The 16,292-nt window shown below is 44.0% G+C and overlaps 1 long non-coding RNA gene across 2 annotated transcripts; it reads right to left on the bottom strand.

Annotated features, from left to right (window-relative positions):
• Positions 1-1,669: 1,669 nt before the first annotated feature.
• Positions 1,670-16,225, bottom strand: LOC142361392 (uncharacterized). 2 transcript variants are annotated; one of them, XR_012763966.1, is made up of 5 exons: positions 16,024-16,225; positions 13,231-13,386; positions 7,829-7,914; positions 3,045-4,776; positions 1,670-1,953 (listed from the first exon to the last, which is right to left on the bottom strand). It is a non-coding gene; the product is annotated as an uncharacterized LOC142361392 (long non-coding RNA). The 2 variants fall into 2 exon arrangements; XR_012763967.1 differs by having other exon boundaries at positions 16,099-16,225.
• Positions 16,226-16,292: the final 67 nt, after the last annotated feature.

Genomic DNA, 16,292 nt, shown 5'->3' with positions numbered 1-16,292 from the left:
TAGGCAGAGGCCAGCTCTAGCAGCAGCACACCGTGGTTGGAGACCTGCGCTGCTGTCGAGCTGCCGCTTTTCAGACTCACAGCGAGGCACACCCCACAGGGCAACTTCCACCTCGGAGGGCTGCAGCTCTGCACCCCTAGCCTGGTGGTCACAGGCTTTTCCAGCCATGCCTGTGACCCTGAGGACCTGCCTTCCTCTCACACTGGTGGGGCCCGGGTGACAATCTGGGACGTTGGGACAGAGAAGCTGCTCGTGCCAGAGACTGCTTCGGGAGTCTCCGCCGCAGACCTGAGGCGTGGAGATGACGCCGCTCAAGAGAAGCTCAGCGTTACCACAGTCTGGGGAATCTCCGCCGGTCCAGCTGCAGATGCCATTGCAAGCGAGGCTCCTGTTACCCCCCTGTAATGGGACAGGACCCCCCATCCTCCTGGAAAGCGTTGGGCCCTCTGGGACCGTCACACAATGCAAGGATGGCAATAATTAGCTTGTTCTAATGAACCCTCTGTCTGTGAGCGTCTGTCCAACACTTTGTTGGGGAACTTGGGCAGGGAGCAGGTTGCTGCCTGCTCAGATGCAGAAGCAGCGGGGTGCCAAACCAGTAGTACCAAACCAGAAGGCTTCCCCTGACCCCTTTTCCCTTTCTTTTCCCTTTTCCAGTTTTCTGCTCTGCTTCCATTTTAAAGGGGAAGATGCCTCTGTGCGTGGATGCTGGATGGGAGGGAACGTGGGCAAAGGAGCCAGACCTTTCCCAGTCATGACCACTGACAGGACAAGACCCAACGGGCGCAACTGAAAAAACATGCAGCTCCATCTGAACACAAGAAAGCACGTCCTGACTCGGAGGGTGTGCTCTCACACTCACCCAGGCTGCTCAGGGAGCCTGTGGAGTCTCCAGCACTTGAAAGTCATCTGGACATGGTCCTGGGCAGCCTGCTTTAGGGTGGCTGTGCTTGAGCAGGGGGGTTGCACCAGATGATCTTGGGGCAAACAAACCCCTGGCTGCGCGACGGCATTGCCGTGGGGCGACCCCTGGGGAGGTGGACATCCCGGTCTCCAAGTGGTGAGCCCTCTGCACAAGGAGCAAGCACCACGTGTGCACAGAGGCTTGAGCACGAGCCAATGCAGAGCAGCAGCTTGGGAGCTGCAGGCACAGCCAGGGCAGGCGCAGGAGGGAGCAGTGTCCTGCAGCACCAGGCACCTCCCCTCCTGCTCGGAAACAGAGTCTCCTTCGAAACAACCATCTCTCACCAGCACACGGAAGACAGAGGCCCTGCCATGCAGAGGCCCCATCCCACCACAGGGACGGACACCATCACAGCCCCCCCAATTAGTGTCCTGAGGCACCAAGAGCACCGTCCTGTCTGCAAGCACAAAGGCCAGTACCAAGGTTGCCAGCCCACCTCTCAGGAGCAGGAGCAAACCGTCCACGGGCCACATCACCTGCTCTCACGTGTGCACGCTTTGAATCCCTCTGGGTGGCCTGCCAATGGTGGTCACAGGCAGACAGAGCAAAGATGTGTCCAGGAGGTTCCAGGAGTGTGTGGAAGATGACTTCCTGACACAGCCGGTGAGGCAGCCAACCAGGGAAGGCGTTGCGCTGGACCTGTTGTTTGCAAACAGAGCAGGGCTTGTGGGTGATGTGATGGCTGGAGGCCATCTTGGGCACAGCGATATTGAAATGATCGAGTTTTCGATTGATGGAGAAGTCAGGAGGGGGCTCAGCAGAACTGCCATCTTGGACTTCCTTCTGGAGGGCAGACTTTGGCCTCTTCAGGGGCCTGCTTGACAGAGTCCCTTGGGAGGCAGTGCTGCACGGCGGAGGGGTCCAGGAAGGCTGGATGTTCTTCAGGAAGCAAATCTGAAAGGTGCAGGAGCAGGGGGTTCAAACGCGCCACAGATGAGTCGGTGGGGAAGGAGACCGGCCTGTCCGAACAGAGAGCTTTGGCTGGAACTCTGCAGAGAAAAGAATCACGCAATCATAGAATAGTTTAGGTTGGAAGGGACTTTTAAAGGTCTTGAGTCCAACTCCCCTGCAATCGGCAGGGACATCTCCAACTAGATCAGGTTGCTCAGAGCCCTGTCCAACCTGACCTTGACCGATTCCAGGGATGGGGCATCTGCCACCTCTCTGGGCAACCTGTGCCAGTGTTTCACCACCCTCACTGGAAAAAATTTCTCCCTTATTTCCAGTCTAAATCTACTCTCGTTTAGTTTAAAACCATTACCCCTTGGCCTATTGCGACAGGCCCTGCTAAAAAGTGTGGCCCCACCTTTCTTATAAGCCCCCTTTAAGTACTGAAAGGCTGCAATAAGGCCTCCCCGGAGCCTTCTCCTCTCCAGGCAGAACAGCCCCAACCCTCTCGGCCTTTCCTCACAGGAGAAGTGTTCTGTCCCTCTGACCATTTTCATGGCCCTCCTCTGGACCCGCTCCAACAGGTCCATCTCTTTCCTGTGCTGAGGGCTCCAGAGCTGGACGCAGGACTTCAGGTGGGCTCTCACCACACCAGAGTAGAGGGGGAGGAGAATTCATGACTGTTGGAAGAAGGGGCAGGCAGCTCAGGAGGACTACAAAGATGTCGTGAGGTTATGCAGGGAGAAAATTAGACAGGCCAAAGCCCAAGTAGAATTGTTGGGGTTGATGTAGCTTGAGAGTTAGCATGACTAGGCCGCTTAAGCAAAACGGCATAACTGAACAGCCTGCTGAAAAGGGCAGTTAAGAATAACAATTGAGAAAGTTCTGAGAGAGCACATGATGTGGATTAGCAAAAACAAGATGTGTTCAAGGACGTGCAGGTGGTCTTTTGCTGGAGCCCATGCTGGCTCCAGCCAGCGCCCGCGGCCCCGTTTATGCGCTCGACACCGGTGCCCAAATGCTCTCCTGGGACAGCCCGTGGCTCCCACCCGTGCACTGCTCACTGCCCTTGCTCCTTCCCACCTCACTCACCCCCTCTCCTAACAGACCCCAGCTCCAGGCGGCTCCTGCCCCGCTCCCCCAGACCCCTGCTCCCTCCCACCCAGCCCTGCTAAGCCTCCTTTTCTCCCACCTCTTTCAGACCATGGCTGTGGCAATTGCCCTCGTCCTGGCTCTGCTGGCCTTCCAGCATGTGATGAAGCGCGATGTTCCGACCGACGTGGATACGGCCGAGCGGATGCGGCAGCGTGAGCAGGATCTGAATCAGCAGATGGCTCGGGTGCTGGAGGAGATGGAGCGGCGCAGGGCTGCGGAGGAAGCCACGCTCCTTTCTGTCTTGGGAGTCTGGGTAGGTCCCTGCTGACTGGGAGGCAGTCAATATTATTCACATCTACAGGAAAAGCATGAGCAAAGACCCATGGAACTGCAGACCTGTTAATCTAACCTCAGTTCCTGGAAAAATTGTGGAGCAGATTATAGGGGGTACTACTGAAAGGCATTCAAAGTATAATGCCATCATCAGGCACACTCAACACAGGTTCACAAAGGGAAAGTCCTGTTAAACTAATTTGATATCCTTCTATGTTAAGGTCACCTGCCTTGTGGATGAAGGGAAGGTGGCGGATGTAGTTTTTCTTGATTTATTAAGACTTTCAATACTGTCCCTGACAGCATCCTTCTGGACAAATTGTTCAACTGTGTAATGAGCAGGTTCATGGTGCTCTGGGTAAAGAACTGGCTGAGGAATAGAGGTCAAAGGTTGTAGTGAATGGGATTACATCTGGCTGGTGACCATGCACCGGTGGTGTTCTTCAGGGTTCAGTTCTAGAGGCAGTTCTGTTCAATACGTTTATCAATGATCTGCATGCAGGAGTTGAATCCATCATTAGCGAGTGTGCTGATGAAACCAAACCAGGAGGTGCTGTTGACTGTCCTGAGGGACAAGGTGCCTTGCAGAGGGATCCAGATAGATTGGACCACTGGGCAATGATCAATGGGATGAAATTTAACAACTTCAAGTACCAGATTCTGCACCTAGGTTTGAGTAATGCCAGGCACAAATATAATTTGTGAGAGGAGTGGCTGGAGAGCAGACCTGCAGAAAGTGATCTGGAGGTACTAGTCAGCAGCAGGCTCAATACAAGCCAGCAGTGTGCACAGGAAGCCAAGAGGGAAAATCGCATCGTGGGGTGCATCAAACACGACATAACCAGCCGGTCAAAAGAGGCGATTGTCCTGCTGTATTCAGCATTGGTGCGACCTCAACTTGAGTACTGTGTGCAGTTCAGGGCCTCACAATTTAAGAAGTATCTTCAGGTACTCGAATGCAAAGGGCTGGAAGGAATGTCCTGTGAGGAGCGGCTGAGGACTGTGGGTTTGTCTCATTTGGAGAAAAGGAGGCTGAGGGGCGACCTCATTGCTCCCTACAGCTTCCTGAGGAGGGGAGGTGGAGAGGGCAGTGCTGAGCTCTTCTCCCTGGTATCCAGTGATAGTACGCTTGAGAATGGTTCAAAGCTGTGCCAGGAGAGGTTCAGACTGGACTTTAGGAGGCATTTCTTTACCGAGCAGGTGGTCAAACACTGGGACTGGCTTCCTAGAGAGGTGATCGATGTCCCAAGGCTGTCGGTGCTTAAGAGGCATTTGGACAGTGCCCTTAACAACATGCTTTAACTTTTGCTGAGCCCTGAATTGGTCAGGCAGTTCGACTAGATGATCGTTTCGGTTCCTTCCAACTGAAAATGTTCTATTCTATCCTGGACTGCATTGGACAGAGCATTCCCAGCAGGTTGAGGGAGGTGGTCCTTCTCCTCTGCTCAGCATTGACAAGGACACATCTTGAGTGCTGCATTCAGTTCTGGGCTTCCCTGTATAACAGAGACATGGACAGACTGGAGACAGTCCAGAGAGGGACCACTAAGATGATGAAGGGACTGGAGCATCTCTCCTGTGAGGAAATGCTGAGAGAGCTGGGACTGTTCAGCCTGGAGAAGAGAAGGCTCTGGGGAGACATCACTGCAGCCTTCTAGTACCTGAAGGGGGCCCACAGAAAGCCAGAGAGGGACTTCTTACAAGCATGTGTAGTGATAGGACATGGGGCAACGGCTTTAAACTAAAAGAGAGGAGATTTAGAATAGATATAAGAAAGAAGTTCTTTACTGTGAGGGTGGTGAGCCACTGGAATTGGTTGCCCAGAGAAGTTGTGGATGCCTCCTCCCTGGAAGTGTTGAAGGCCAGGTTGGATTGGGCTTTGAGAAACATGATTTAGTGGAAGGTGTCCCTGCCCATAGCAGGGGGTTAGGAACTAGACGATGTTTAAGGTCCCTTCCAAACCAAAACACTCTATTATTCCATGATAAATATCTGAAGGGAGGGTGCAAGGAGGATGGAGCTCTTGTCAGTGGTGCCCATTGACAGGACAAGAGGCAACAGGCACAAACTGAAATAAAGGAAATTCTGTTTAAACATAAGAAAAATATTTTCTACTGTGATAGTGGCTGAGCACTGGAGCAGGTTGCCCAGGGAGGTTTTGGTGTCTCCATCCTTGGAGATCCTCAAAATCTGACTGGTGTGAGCAACCTGCTCTATCTGACCCTGCTAGATGATCTCCAGAGGTCCCTTCCAACCTTAACCATACCGTGATTCTGTGAGACACTCCATCCTGAAGAGAAGGATCATTATGTACACAATTCTAGCCCAATTTCTAGAGGTTTAGAGTCAGTTCACAGCACTGCTGCAAATTCCTGTATAAACTGGGAAAAGTAATTTATAACTATGTGCCACAGTTGCCCTGTCCTTAGAAACACAAAAATTTATTATTATTTATGCCACTGTTGTATCACCCCATGGAAACTGCATGTTTAACTAATATTACTGATAGATTAATAGGATAGTTTGCTTATTAGGTTCCAAAAAAGGCATGTTGCTCAGAAGGCAGTCACAGTCATACTTAACCTTGCAGTGAAACTGCAGAGTTCTTCGAAAGACAGACAGGCCAAGCTGCAAAGGGACAACCAGACAGAGCAGCTGGTGTATTCAGTAAGCACGTACAGACAGCAGCCCCAAAGCTGTTAAACAACCAGTCATGGATGGTGATGAAACATTTTATAGGACTTCTGATGAATGAATGAATAGCTTACATGCATTTCTGAGAGGTAATCCAGTACTGCAAACAACTGTCTTATGTAGATCATTTGAAAACCAACTACAAAAATTAAAATGAAAGCATTCAGTATTCAAAATACCCAAGCTTTTTCATGTCTGAAGAGCCAGTCTTTCAACCAAAGCAATCCTTCACTTCAGATAACCATATTCTTTGGCACTTACTTTCTGAGAGTTAGGATTTACAAATCTAGAACATTATCTCTGTTTCTCTTCAGATTCTCTATAAACCCACATTATGTTTTTAAGGAGGATGATATTTCTTAACTACTACTTAGCTTTAGCTATTGGAGGCTAAAAGCAAATTATGAACCTGGAATTTTTTGTTTGTTCCTTCAGCTTTGCTTTTAACAGTGATAACTCTTAATGTCATATATTACGTAAAGCAACAGCTCTTGCAAAAACATTAACTCTAGAATTTAAATTCTAAAAATCTGGTAACAAAACATTCTCTACAGTCCCTTGGAGTCAAGCCCTGCTTCCCACTACCCTGTCACATATGAAGATCTTTCCTTTTTTTTGGTAGGGTTTTAAAAATGCTCAGTCCCGGCTTATTACTTCTCCTTTTGAAGCCAAGAGTAGAAAGACCACTGCCTTTGACATTAAAGCTAATGCTGAGTTCTTTCAAAAACTCTATCACAGATTGACTTGGTTTTGGGGTAAGACAAATATGTAGTCGCTTTTAAGTCAGACACTTCTTGTGAATAAAGAAGGTCAACCTGTGCAGAAAGGAGGCCAAAGAACTGGAGAAATTTGAAATTTTATTTTAGGTAGTATTCCACTGAAATTATCTAGAATGCGTATGATAGTGTCCTTTGTCACATATGCTGTACCTTAACTTAAAAACTACTTTAAGCGTTATGAGACGTATCAAATCTCACAGATAAGCCTTTTAGTTTTACTTTGCTGTACACCTGAACCACTCTAAAGAAACAGCCAGGATGAACACATTTTTATCTCTTATAAATATTACTTGGAACACATGCACACCAAAATTATGCACACCATAATTGCTGCAGTATGGCCCTGTTTTGGTGTGACTGGTAAGGGAAGCCACATCAATCCAACAGAGTCCTCCAAGAGAAACAGCCATGAAAGTGTTTCCTCTTCCTAATGCTAGCATGGTAGACAGGGATAATAATAACCAGCTTCAACAACAATTAATCATGTTTTTATCCAATAACAAAAACTTCTGTGTTACCAAGTAACTAATGTAAGTTAGAGAAACATTCAGGTCAGGCCCTCACTCAGTAATATGGAAGCCCTGGATGCAATTGCGTGTTGGGGTCAAGCACAACATGCCACTCACGCTTTCTGCCAGCCCAGGTAAGCTCTGCCAGTCTAGCAAGAGCCACACCAGGTTCATAAAGGCTTCTGAATGACATATCACACCTCCATCTTTCATGGGGTGCTTGTAATCTCTACAGTATGACAATATTTCTTGACAGCTTACTTCACATTATAATTCTCTGCATTTATGAGAAGTCTTTCATCAGGGGACCTCACAGAGCCTTACAAGAGGTGGATTTTTTTTTCTATAGTGAGTTTATATAAATACAGATTTCATGTCCATTCTCTCCTGCTTTACTCAGTAGTCTAAACTACTTTTTTTTTTAATAGATATGTCTCATTTAACTGTCTCTCATCACAAGGAGTGCCTGAATTTCTGTCTGCTTTCTCCCTGTTCCCTAGAGGAAGTTGTGAGGAGCAGAGTGAATGACATTCATATGTGAAAAATAACAGCACAGGAATGCTTACCATCTAAACTTTCCCAAGCAGGGATCAAGTGAGGCCAAGGGGTGAAAACCAAAGGCTCTCCTTCTCCAAAGAGGAATTAGTTTAACCTGTTGGAAAAAAAAAAAAAATCAACTACATAAGCAACTACAGTTCAGTCTACTGTATTTTTTTAGAGGATACCTAAGGATAAACACATGAGAAGGCATTACTGACACATGTATCTCCTTTCTCGATATATTTAACGGAGCTGACTACTGAAATCAGCCGACCAGGTTTTTACTCATTACAGCTTAAAATAATTGTTACCATTACTACAGTGCATTCCTCTCAGTAAGCTGGGGATTCTGCATGGTTTTGCCAAAGTGAAGAGGTGACCATCTACAGGAAGTGCTCTGTGTCACAAACTCAATCATTTCCAGAATTGTTCCTTTTTAATGAGATGTCATCTAACAAGCAGGCCCACAGGACAATCCAATGTTCCCATCAGTAAATGCTGTTAAGCCTCCTGTCTAAGGGCAGGCCTGACAACATGCCATCATTAACAATCATGCCAAAATCCTCAGAAACATCGGAGTTCACTTTCTAAAAATCAAAAATTCTTCTTTATATGATAACATCTGTCTAACATGAGGTGATCCAAAAGAGAAGTACGCCTACAGCAATTCACAGACATGTCATCTCACATGTAAACTGTTCCAAAAGCTGTTTTCCTTCAATTTTCAATTACTACATAGCCCAAAGATGCCCACAGATTGCACAACAAACAACAGATGACTTGATAACAGTTTAATATTTCCTTATAATGTTTCCATTATCTATGCAGACATTGCAGGTGATGACTTTGGTGCAAAGACACAGAGAGATTTAGGGTTTAACTTCTATTTAAAGACCTAATTCTCAGTGGTTTCAGTGGAAAGAAGGGAATTTAAACAGGATTTAGACATCTAATCCCCTTAAGGATATAAGCCTTTACCTTTCTATAATAGATAGATCACCATTGCTTTCTGGACAGTTCAATGTTGATGATTTTAGCTTTTGGCTTTCGGCTCTGTGACAGTTTGTCATTATATATGATCCAGAAACTCTAGGAGAAATTTGGATCACTATCAACTATATTTAGCAATCCACTTTTAAAGCATGAATAACTCCACTGTTAAAAAACAACTCTATCATAATGTCTGAATGCAGACAAATAGAGCTAAGAAGCCCATGTGAAACTTCATGGCCCTATTTTTTTAATTCTGCCACTTCGCATTGCATTTTAGCACATACATTAAAGCCCTCTGAAACAGAAAAAAAAAAAAAGTTTTATTTTTGTCCTGTCTAGCAACTATTAAATTTGTAGATCTTTGAACTTTATAGGCCTAAAGTTATTGGAAAGAATCTTACCAAATGTATTGGGCTTTGGATTAGTATCACATTAGCACTACTTCCTATGCAATAGGAAGAGTTTCCTGACATTTAACATGTTGAATCCCCAGAGTACAGTAATTTAAGAAATTGGTTACAAATAGAGTTAATCTAATCTCACCTAAGAAGATTCCCAGTTAAGAAGCTTCAATTCCCCTTTCAGTGAGGTGATCTTGGCAAACTCTACTCAAAAATCAAGCTCAGAGAAGCATGGGAAACAAAGGTCTCTGAGGGCTACTTAAACAGTTTGGAATCGGATTTTCACTACATGGAAAATGATACCAACCTGGCTGTAGTTCATTTTGAGTCTGTCCTCATAAATGCTGCACAATCAAGAGTTCCCTTTGCTCAACTGAATAATGCCCCACGTAAATGAACATCTTAGTGGTTTACATATTGGAGCTGAGACAGTCCTTCTTCCAGGGCTCTAAATACAGCTTTTTGGATTACATCTTTTTGGGGACACATCGTCACATCTTCTGATGTGAATCCTTCTTCACCACACTAATTTGAGTAATTCCCTGTAGTTAGGTCTATTATTCTGTGACACTACTTCTTTTCTGAAGTCTTTTGCCTCTTTTTGTTCCTCTTGCCTACCAGGCTTCTTTCTAGTCTGCATATGTCAGTCTTTGTCTGCCTCATTTACCTAATTAAGAGTACAGTTCTGCTCTACTAATGAGAACAAAACCCAACTCCTAAAGAGCTTGTTAATGTAGAACGGAGAAACTGTGTTATGATTCTAATTCTTGGAAAGCAGTCTAATCTCCAGTAAAAGATTAATATCAATGTTAGAAAGAAGAACCTTCTCATGCCTCAAGATATAAGAAGTATTCCTTATGGTATTAACTATGCTATAGGAACCTTAACTGTATACAAGCTACCATCAGAAAGCTGAAGATCAACACTTTCAAATTTGGGTGCCTCAAGGCAATTACTTTAAGCTGTTTCTATTATAGGTGTGATTTTTATGGTGCTACCCACATACACACACACACCTCCCCACTCCCCTCTTAACAGAGATGAAGTAACATGCACATATTTATTACACCTGAAAATGGGGCAACCTTATTATAGAGGCCTAAACAGCGTTCCTTAACACACTCAGCTTTGACAGTTTTTGGATTCAAGCTGTTAAAAACCAGAGCACACTGAATCCAAGCAAGTACACTAAATGGCACAGGAGAGCTACAGCGTGCAGTGTCACATGGCAGTCAAAACTATTTTGGCTCTTACCAGTGGCATTAGTGGTATGCTACAGGAGGTAGAGACTCAGTCACCAGCGAAACGTGACAACTATAAACAGAGTGGCCAATTGTCAGCCGCAAAGCCAACATGAGGGAAAGAGCATCATGACTCAAAATAAAATGCTCATGTCAGATTTGAATCCCATATACAGCATCAAGAGCACCAGCCAATGAAGGACACTGTCTAACCCTCGGGGGTATCCCAGGTACATGAGTGATAGTTAGAAGCCAATGCATTTTTTATAAGTCTATGTTTGGCCATAATACTCTTAATTCTTTTTTTGAAATAGCTAAAACTCTTTGTATGATGAGAAATTTCAAGAATTTTTGTGTCCAATATACTTTCACATTTCTCCTCATGTTGATAAGAGCACTGTAACCAAATACGACAGCCTTTCTCGTCAGATCGAGTATTTAGAAAGGAATATGTTTTGTTTGCAGCTGTGTCTCACTATAGACAGCATATAAAACATCTCTGGGAAGAACAAAAGCTTGCCTGGTTTAGAAGCTATGTATTCCTTTTTTTGTTAGGAGTAACACACGTACGGCTTCTCCTGTGCATGGCAGCAGATGTAGAAACTTCGCTAACCCCAGAGTATCTGCAGCGTAGCAGTCATCATAAATGTACAATGTGTCCCATTACATGACAACTCTATCTTGTAATCCCACTTGTCATAAAGATCCTTTTTTATGCCACTTCAACTTGTTAGAAAGAGGGGAGCTTTAACTACTCAACAATTTTGGTAGTTGTAAATTGCCTCATTTAATTTGGTTTAGGCTGTTGTGAAATATGGAGGTATAAATACATATGGTTTCCCAAGCCTCCATTACAAAAGATCATGATCTCATCTGTTTCAGTCACAACAATTTTCAATAGATTGAAACACAGTAGCCCATCATACCATGTTGTAGACATCAGTCAAAGCCATATGCTCTATGACATAAAACTTCCACAATACATTCAAGTAATGTTTCACATGGAGGAATTTACACCTACCTCCAGGTGGTGTATACTTTATGCCCATAATTAGGAAAACATTTTTTTTTCTTCTTACTTAAGGCAATTACAGATAGTATTCTAATATATATATATCATCTTAACGTGTTATCTTTTGTAAGTGACCACATTCAGTAAAGGAATTCGACTGGCAGTTAGCCTGTGGTAAAGAATTCCGTGGGTTAATTATACAACACTCCTTCTATTACTTCTAAATCAATTGTCTCTTAATTTCAATGACTGTCCCCTTAAGAGGGTGAAAAGGATTTATTTGCCACCCTGTGGACCACTCCTAACTGCCTATCCCTCAAAATTCACTTTTATACTCCTGTGCTGTATTTCTGTGCAATTTAACTTGATTGTATATCAAAACGCCTTCCTTCCTACTAGCTGTTAATTATTTTGTAATCTCCTCAGATTATTTCTGATACATTTCCTGACAAGATGTTCAAAGCATAATGCTGTATTACTGGTGCAAACACAGACTGGGCTGATACAACAGGGTTGGGTTTGTTTTTTTCCTTTTTTCAAAAGTTTCCATGTCCTTTTCATTTCCTTCACACAGCTGAGGGTACCAGAGGTATATCCTTACATTTTTGTCAATGTTGCTGACAAAAACTACCTTTGTTGAGGTAGAATTTAGTGTAACAAGGTCATATCCTTGTATTACTAAAAGCTCCAAGTAAAGCTGTATTGATTCAAACATAAAGAGGGGTGTAGCTTCTGGAGAAGGGGGACCAACGACAGTATTTTAACAGGTAACACTGCATTTCAGAGTATCTGAGATTAACATTATACATCTTGGAGAAGAGCACAGAACTTTGGCCTTTCCAGAAAGGTCCATATACGATCCTCAGCCTAACGTGTCAACAGCTTTACTTTTCACGGCTCCAACAAGTTCTGTTCAACACACAGAGGTCATAGAGAGATGGGAATATTCTAACCATTTGTTATTGCTGGGGCACATAAAGTGAACAGGTGGTTACAATTCCAGTTGCCTCATGGCACTCAAGCTTTCCCTCAGATTTTCCCTTGGCTCTCTGACAAAGCTAAGAACCTGTAAAAGACAGAAGTAACCAAGGTTTGGCTCTGTTACAGCTGAAGCTAATCTAAACCTGTATTGCTAATTTTGCAATCTTTTTCTCACAGGTTCCCAACCCTCTGCACCAAGCCCTGAGCTCATTTAACAATCCCGTGAAACAGGCCAACGTTTGCTTAATTGAAAACCAACCTGGCAAATATTTCATTTGGTTTAGCCCAGTTCAGGTGTCTGATCTAAGAACGGGAACACATGAGTACGAGTATCTGAGCAAGGGATGGGGGAATGAGGTGTGGCCTGGGGAAACTGCAAGTGTGAGATTGCAGCAACCCAGAATGAGCTTCTCTTAAACTGCAGGGAACTTGATCTTCACCCAGCTGGAACAAATTCTGACCCTACAAAAGTCAGTGAAAACAGAATTCCACCCTAATTCTTAGCATGTTTGCATTGTTATATATTGAATGATCATGTTGCTATAGTATTTCCATGAAGATAGTAACTCAAACTACTGTATTTTTTAGCTTTCGGTGTATTTCAGGGTATCAGAGTCAGAAAATATTCATCACAGTCTGTCTTTTTTCATTGATTTGACTATCAGCATTCTGACACTGAGCTCACATGAGTCTGGCTGGAATCAAAATTCAGTATTTCTTAGGGCACAAACCAGAGTATTTAACTTGTTGGTATTTGTAATAAATATTTTATTATAATATATAATATCCAAAGCACCTACCTATTGACATCTGGCATTCTGAAGTCTGTCATAATAGGAGCAAATACGATGTGTAACATTAATTCTCACTTCACTTCTTGTTCCTTTTCCGTTTGACTATCTGGGAGCAGTTTCCACCATTTAAACCTCAAGACATCGAGATAAACCAGCTGCAGCCTGGAGAAAAAAAAAACACAGCATAAAGAAGTATTTTATTTAACATTTTAGAAAAGCCGATGCCTACTCAGCATCAGACAAAACTTGTGTATAAACGCAATACTACGCTAAGTGACGTGGAAACAACAAAAGACTCTGAAATACTTTCTAAGGAGTTGTTAACATGTGCCTGAGGCTATACTGCTGAGTTGCAAACTTAAGGGGCGTGTTTTCATTAGTATTCAAGTCATATGTTAGTGAGCAAAGGAGAACTGTAAATAAAGCTAAAAAACCTGTGAAAAATTGCAGTGAATTTTAGAAATTCCATGTGCTGAGCAATGCAATAGCATAATCTTTGATTCATCATGACTTTCTTAGCTAATGGTCTGAAGTCCAGCATTAAGTCTGCACACCTTCCTCACACAATGTTGTCATTTATGCATATTATTATCTTAACGTTGGCCCACAGTCTTAAGCATAACGTTAGCATTCAACTCCAAATACGCAAACGACATCTTTGACATCACAGGCCTAATGGTATACATCTACATGCCTGGAGAACTGAGGCTGCAGGTTACAAGCCTTCTGGAACAGAAATCAATTGTTACATGTTTACAAGCCACTGTATGTAGCTGTCATCAATTTAGCAAATAATAACATTTAAGCATTCTCTAAATCAACCTAATATGACCTTCATGTCACTGCCATGTAATTAATGCTATGAAGGTGAAGCACACACACTAGCAGGTGGCACGTTCACAGTCTTGAAAAAGACATAGCGCAACTTGGCTTTCCAAAATACTCATAAATGTCTTAACGTGTGCCAAGCATAAGCCCAGGGTGGCAGACTTCTCTGGCAGGTTTAGTACAGTGGAACAAAGCAGTTAGCACTTGCTGCCCACCCTCTGCCAAAGACTACCCTCTCCGCAGGTATGCCGATGTAAACTGACATTGGCAGATCCCCACGTTGTCATTCAAGAGAAGAGCCATGCGACAGCTGGGAGCAGTAACTTCTTCAGTTACCACAAACAAATCTGCCACCAAATACAAGTCAGCTGTGATTCCCCAAGAGGCTGAGCACTTACAGCTTGAGCGGGCTGGAAATCTCCGGTCAAAAAAACCCCAAGACTCTGCCAAAGTGTGAGGACGGTTATAGAAACATGACAAAATCGCCAAGACTTGTTAACCAAGTCAACAAAAACTAAGTCAAGTAGGGAAAAGTAACAATTCACCAATTCTATCCCCTACTATAAGCTGAAAAATGGAAGCTCCAAGAGCACCGCACCGAGTATTACCAGGCTAATTCAAGATTTGGATTGCTAGTCTCTCAAACACTTGAGGCACCCAAAAAAAAAAAAAAAATAATCGCTTCTGAAACTCTGACTCCACATTTTTCCCAGTAGTCTCCACGGGCATACTTGCTACTTCCAAGCCTAGGCCATTATTTGGATATTTATGAGAAGTAAATGAATAAGATATCTATAATACATTAACTATATCATTTCAAGTCATTATCAATTTTTTAAGAAAGGCAAAGGCAACCCTTGTAGGGAGAGAAAATATCCTCTATGAGCTAATATAGTTGAAAAAAATGTAAACATCATTCTGGGCACGTAAGCTTTGATTCATGTACGTAAGAGGTATTACAGCTTTGGTACACAGGAACATCTTATGGCAAATGTAGAACCTTCAGCTTGTCTTCACCATGAAATATTGACATAATAAATACACATAGATTCATTTATTTCTGAAAACAGGTGAATAAAAAAAACCTGTTTTGATATGGATAATTTGCTTTTTTACTGGGCACGCGGCAATCATTCAAGGAAAATGTAACTCTATGAAGCCACACACTAGACAGGGGAAAAACACAAATCCATTTAGCGCAGAAGTTAAAAGTACAGAAACCTCTTACAGTAATCCCAGCACAATTGTGTGCCGCCCTCAATGTTCCTTAGCCAGCCCTGTCATATCCATCTACCCTCATGCTTTTTTCCCCATTTGATATGAAAAAGCTAACTCACTTCATGAATCAGGTAACTCAAATGGACAAAAGCACAAACTAGCACCCATTTTAGGAGTTTCTGCCACGTAGATATAAATGCTTTGCCTTGCTGTATCACGCAGAACTGATGGTATATTCGTGATTTATATTGTGTTAGAAAGAGAGAAAAATACAATTTATCAAATGTTATATAGAAGACGTGAATGATAGTATGTGGTTCTTATTACAGCTTGCTGTCCACTTTAAGTGGAAATCCAACTTGGCCTCAGGGCACAACTCTGAGATAAAACCTGCAGATTGTAAAGCGACTCAGCAATACCTGGAGCTGAATGGCATAAAACTGTGGGAATATACCCCAGACATTAATAATTATAACATAACCATACACATCTAAGGGATGAGGTTAACATTGATCTTCAAAGAAATACTGACTGCAGATAGGAAGCACCTTCCCAACACCTCTATGGAAGGAAATCAAGGACCAGAAGACCTGCACAGCCTCTGTTCAGAAGGTTACTACAGTGGACTCAATCCTACTTATAAATACGGCGGTTCCCAAGCAAAGCTAAAGGTCTGCCTCCTCAACAATTTAAGGCACACACCTGGTGCCCCCACAAAAGCTATCACTGGGACAAACTCCCCACAGTAGCTACCTTTAGCGATGCCATGGGAGCCAGAGGTTGCTCCCTCAAGGCGAAGAGAGGGGGAACTGCCCGGCAGCCACTCACCACACGACGACAAGATGTAGGGAACGGGCGATAGCGTGGGGGGGGAGGGGCTCCCCCGGACCCATTCCCCACACACCCGCAGCTCTCAGCACCCCTACGCGGCCACCGCCTCTATCTCCCCCCCACCCCCGGCATGGGGGCGGATTTCCTCCCCTCACAGCTCCACCACTCCCTCAGCGGCCCAACGGTCCCCA

The sequence above is a fragment of the Opisthocomus hoazin genome, chromosome 5, assembly GCF_030867145.1.
Source record: "Opisthocomus hoazin isolate bOpiHoa1 chromosome 5, bOpiHoa1.hap1, whole genome shotgun sequence".
NCBI lineage: Eukaryota > Metazoa > Chordata > Aves > Opisthocomiformes > Opisthocomidae > Opisthocomus > Opisthocomus hoazin.
The sequence above is the reverse complement of the archived record's forward strand: the minus strand, read 5'-3'. Positions and strand labels throughout refer to the sequence as shown.